At 36.2% G+C, this 6,083-nt stretch overlaps 1 long non-coding RNA gene across 1 annotated transcript; it reads right to left on the reverse strand.

Annotated features, from left to right (window-relative positions):
- Positions 1-2,699: 2,699 nt before the first annotated feature.
- Positions 2,700-5,635, reverse strand: LOC141621532 (uncharacterized). The gene is made up of 4 exons (XR_012532421.1): positions 5,209-5,635; positions 4,959-5,097; positions 4,634-4,786; positions 2,700-4,344 (listed from the first exon to the last, which is right to left on the reverse strand). It is a non-coding gene; the product is annotated as an uncharacterized LOC141621532 (long non-coding RNA).
- Between the last annotated feature and the right edge of the window lie 448 nt (positions 5,636-6,083).

Here is a 6,083-nt window from a genome sequence, read left to right on the forward strand (position 1 = left end):
GAGTTGTAGTACTTGATTATGGATTTGATACATTATCTTTTTCATATATTATTTATAACTTCATCGTTTTATATATATATATAATATTTTGTTTTTCATGTGGATTGTACTGACAACATTGAACGCCACAAAGTGAACTGAATTACATTATATTTGTTTTGGTCCATAATCGCCAATGTGAGCTGATAACTCCGGCTATTATATTGTGCAGTCGATTGATGGTGGATTCAACGAGCCATAAGTTAAACGGTTGACTAATCGATCACAGATACGAGATTATGACGATACCTCGTAGGACAACTTTTTGTGACAACGTAATGGAGTCCTAAATGTTTAAAAACATTCGGTGCCAGGTCGTGGATAGGACATCCATTGTGTTCCTAGAGTCGATTCTTTTGACTATCAACTGTCTCTTGAGATTAAGGCAGTTTTTGGGTGACTTTGGTTTCTTTCTCACGGTCTCACCGTGAATCGGGGCTAAGTAGTTTTTTTTCGGGTCATTTCATCACGTGCTTACATCTCAGGATTCGAGTTCAAGAAAATATCCAACCCTTATCGGGTATAGTTATTTCTCAGGGCCACTCGAGGAGTTAATCGAAATGCATGGCCATGCTCGAATGTTGATTCGTTTATCAGTTAAGTTACTCTCTAGTCGGGAAAACCACTCTTGATACTGATCGCTTGTAAAATACGACCTTTGTGAATTCGGATTTGCAAATTGTTTTACATTGAGTGGGAGAAATTTTATAGGATATGAGAATCGGTTATCGCACATACACTTGTGAGGACAAGTGGGAGTTTGTTGGAGCTGGTGTCCTCCACAAATTAGTGTGATAACATTTACTAAATTATTACGGTATGTGTGTATATTATGGGGCGGAGGTAATTAGCTAATTAAGTTTACAAGGAGTTGTAAAACTAGCTAAGAGGGTTTTATAAGACATATTTTATATTGATAAAATGGTAAAATGTCACTTAAGAGGTAAGTGTACATTAGTCACTAGTTTGTATTATTTAAGTGTTAAATAATTAAATTAATATATGATAATTAAATATTATACTTATAAGCATTTGTGAGACAAATGTCAAGTCAAAATAAGACCCAATTCAAACAATTGAGCCGTCATTTTTTGTAGGTGGAATACACACCAATTTATTTCGGTCCGGATTCTTTCCATTACTTGAAAAGAAATGGATGTCCATTACTTTGTTGGAGCTGGTGTCCTCCACAAATTAGTGTGATAACATTTGTAAATCTCTTACAGGTTCACAAGGGTATACTTCGTATATTTAATCAGTTGATTAACGTTTACCTAATAACGGTTGGCTTGCTAGAAAGTTTGACGTTATTATCATACAGATGGCGGTGATCAACTGGTCCCTAAAGGTCACACCTATAGGACGTGTTTGAGAAATGTGGTTATAGAAATATAATTACATTGATGCCCAAAATGACTAAAAAGTTAGTCAATGTGTTGATGAGATAATTATTTAATGAAAATTAAATAATATTAAGTTGAGACGAATTAACTGTCAATTCGTAAATTAAATATAATAAGTTATATTTAAATTAAATATATATAAGGTTAGTTTGGACGAATTAATCTGTTAATTCGTAGTTAAATATAATCAGTTGTATTTAATATCAACAAGTTGAATGTGTCATAGTGGTAATAGTGAGGGTACACAAGCCAAGAGGTCATGGGTTCGATCCTCACTAGATGACAATTTAACACACTTTATAGAGAATTATTTCTACCCTAGGCCATATTTGCTAGGATCGAAGGTTAATTCTAAATCTTTTTACTTATCCTTCTAGTTTAAGGGAAGTATACAGATTTATTTCCCACAGAATACACACCAATTTATTTCGGTCCGGATTCTTTCCATTACTTGAAAAGAAATGGATGTCCATTACTTTTAAACGGCGCAGATTAAATCTTGGAACGATCTAGTGGTTGTAATTATTTCATAAAAGTAATGTTTAAATGGATGGAGAGAGAAAATATATTAGAATAAGAGTGTATTAGAGAGATAATGGAGAGAAAGTAATGGAGAGGATCCAAATTCAATTTATTTGGTCATTTTGTCAACATTGGTGACATCATAATCCACCTTTGTCTCCCATTTACATTGCTTATATATTACCATTTAGAGAGCTTTGCATGGGTATTTTTATTTGGAAAAGAAAGGAAAAAAAACCCTCTAAAACCCTCTTTTGGCCATGACATTTGAAGGAAATAAGGAGATTATTTTCTTCATCCGTTTTCTTCACACAAATTAATTAAAAGTTGATCAACCTTCATAAAACTAAATTCATAAATAATATTATAAATCAAGTATTACTATAGTAGTAAAACTTACAAAATATACAGACTTAATTCTATATATTATCTAGTTAATTCTTATAGGAATTTTGGGCTACTCTTGGGTGCATCCTAAAGGAGGTCATTTAATTTGGTGACTTGGGGTTAAGGAAGATCATCCATATTCACATAGCTCAAGAACAACATAAGGAAGGAGTCCTTTGTTGTGCCCTATAATACCATTTTACCAACAATGTAAGGAAGATACTTCTTCTTTTTTTCTTATATTAAGCATATAGATAGATTGCATGCATGTAATTGAGACCACATTAAATTAAATTAAATTAATGAGTAATTTAAATATGATTAGAGGAGTCTAATTAGGGTCTTAAAACTAACACTTTTGTAGGTCATTTACGTATTTCAAAGCTATGAATATTCATGATTGTAAGTACAATATATGAATCCTTTGAATGTAATAAGATACCTGCAACAACGTCCCCAAAGTAACGGTCTTTCTTCAAGCAATCCATCAGCTGTATAAGTTTTAGCTTGAAAACTCTTGTCATATATCAGGTCTATCTTTTGGCCTCTGACCTGGTATATTTCACAGCATGATATCAACCTCCGGCCACTTTGGATTAGCCGTGAACTTAATAAACAGATGGGAATTCCCATAAAACCTGCATATTGCCATAGTGTCCTGGTAGTTTGCTTGCATATACCTGGGCCCTCCGGTGAAAGAAGACGGGAGGAATATTCGCATTCCTACCTCCGCTCCCATATTATCTCCTTTGCTCACCGCGTCACAGATGTTGTTTAACATATCACACCTTATGCTTGACTGGTTCCTTCTTATGTACCATAATCTTTCCGATTCTATTGCACAACAACAATCAACTATGAATTGTTGTAGGAGCTTGCCCCCTGGCACAAGAGCATATCCATCAGATAACCTTTGCTGTAGGCGATAAGCATAGTATTCCCTCATCGTCACGCACTCCCTTTTTCTTTTCTTCTTGTTATTTGAGGCCGTTTTATCATAAAGGTACCGTATCCCAATATAAAAACTGTCTTCGCCACACGGGAGAAGGAGGGGGTACTGCAAGGCCATGTATGATGGGTGGAGCTCGTTTATTCTCTGTAGGCCATCACTCCTATGTTCTATAATTATATCCCTGCCGGCACTATTGTTACTTGTATCTCCCACTATCAGCGCCGCTATCTCTGAAGTTGTTGGCTTATTGTATACTCTAGGCTTACTTTCTCTTGTGCCTATTGACCTGATCAATACTTGTAAATTGTCTTCTTCTTTCAGCCTCCAGCAGTGCGAAACATATGAGCTAAGGGATTTTCATTGTCCAGCATTTGTTTCAATCCGGAAAGAATACTGAGATCCAGATCAGGACTCCTTGTTTTCCAACTGTGCTTGCTCTCATTTGTAGCTCTGATGAACTGTCATAGACATATAACTGCAAAAATGAAGGTGCCTTTTCATCTGTGGGAAGAAGTGACCCGGCCCAATGGTTCACCCGACCACTTATTCTAAAGACGTAACACCCTCAGCCCCTGTTAATTATTTGGTCAACCTTGGCCCCCATTGAAGTGAACTGAAAACAGGAGTTATACATACGTATCAGTTATCGGAAACTGCTTCCACATTCTGGCTGAGTGTAATCCAGCAATTGTTTTAAAATCTCTGGAGGATCATCCATTAATTATGGGCAGTCGAATCTTCCCTTCACTACAACAAAGACTGAAATTTATACGTCTTCTATTACTACTGGTCTTCTTCACCCTTTCTTCGTACCACATAATCGCCTTACATCGTGGGCATGTGTATAACTGCTCACTTAAACTGAGATACCTGAAAGCGGCCGCTCTTCTTGATCTTGTGATTGCTACATTTGAAATTTCACTTGTGTTGTGAGGACGGGCTCCCTTTGTTTGTTTTCTTAACTTCGATAGTGGTTTATTCCGGTTGGCTCTGTTGTCTCCGCATACCTCATTTGTTGAATTTGTAATAAAATTTGACGGCCTGTCAATTCATACAGGTAGACTCAATTAGGTAACAAAAGCAAACGTTAACTACTTATTTTTGGTCATAGGGCATAGCTAAGTTAAGCTTCTTTTAAACATCCAAGCAAACTTTAATCAAGGTGATAATTACTATTTTTGTGAATCTGATTATAGTCCACATTATTCGTCAAGATGAATAACTGGCAAGCTGGTCAAGATAATAAATGTGGAAGGGTAGCTTAAATAATGTAGACAAACCACTGGATGAATAAATTTGTAAGTGCAACTATAAATCGTACGCCTCGTACCTCAGATGGTGTTAGTGTTAACTGCTGTAATTTCGACTGTTGGTTGATGTTGCGTTCCCGTGGTTTGATCTCGTGTCGCTGAAAGTACCAATCTCCTTCCCTTTCGGCTTTCTTCATAGACTTCTTTTCTTGAATGCTGAAGCGACGACTCGCCTGTGTGTATTACATGTATATGATGAGAAAAGTGAGCCTTGTATGAAGGCAGGAATTTTAATCGATCTTCCAAAATTAATTCAAACTTTATATGAAGACAGATATATTTTATTATAATATGTTTCTAACCTTATAAAAAGCAAATGAAAGAAATAGATTTAGGAGATCAAACCTGACACCGTACTACTTGTTAGCCCAGTGACCTGTTGCTCGAACTGTTGTGCGTCACTGTCATGGTTCATCTCTGAAAGTACTAATTTTCCTTTCCGGCTTTCTTCACAAACAACTTGCCTTGAATGCTGAAGCAAGGCCTTGCGTGTGATTTTTACATGTATAATTAGAAAATTGAAGACACAGATGTTTCATTATAATTAGCTCCTAAACTTTTGAAAAGCTAAAGAAACAAAATTAGGAGATTAGACCTGACACCGTCCTACTCGTTGCCCCAGTGACTTGCTGCTCGGACTGATGTCCATCACCGTTCTGGTTCATCCATGAAAGTGCTAACCTCCTTCTTTTTTGGCTTTCTTCACAGAATTCTTGTCTTGAACGCGGGAACTGATTTCCGTCACAGTTAGAGCATACACATTGAAGAGTATGTCATCTTCCTCTTATTTCCTCTCTTTCTTTCTATAATTTTGACACCTCATTTTCCACTATCTTCATCCTCCTCCTAAATTTTCTTCTATTTTTTTCCCACATCAAAGAGGATCCTCTTATTTATCCTCTCTTAAATTTCCCACATGGTGGAAATGCATGACTAATTGGCACAAGGGCCTAGGTTGTACTTCCTCTAAAAATAGAGGAAGTCTTCCTCTTCCTCTTTCAAAGAGGATGTCTAAATTGATCCCACATTGACGAGGACATCCTCTTAGATGAGAGAAGGTGCTAAGAGGATGCACCATCCTCTTCAATGTGGATGCTTCAATGCGGATGCTCTTATGGTTCTGTTCTCTCTCATCTAATATAGTCTGACACGTTTTCCTGTTGTCTTTGGGCACTTCAGACGACATATTTATCAATCTTAAATCAACAACCAAGAACTCCTTCTACTCTTAGCTAATATATATTTGGTTGGATGTTGAGCTAATTTTGACTTTATATGGTAAACTCGTTACTCCCTTAATTAATCCAATTTTGGTTTAGGATAAACTATCTGATATGGATTAGTAATAGAATTATCAGAGACTACCAGATGGGGCCGGGGTAATAATTAAAACCTACTAAAATTCTAATTAAACTCATAAACTTACTATAATTTAGACAAGAGTAGTAAATTCTTCTAAATTTGAAGATG

The sequence above is a fragment of the Silene latifolia genome, chromosome X, assembly GCF_048544455.1.
Source record: "Silene latifolia isolate original U9 population chromosome X, ASM4854445v1, whole genome shotgun sequence".
In the NCBI taxonomy this organism is placed as follows: domain Eukaryota; kingdom Viridiplantae; phylum Streptophyta; class Magnoliopsida; order Caryophyllales; family Caryophyllaceae; genus Silene; species Silene latifolia.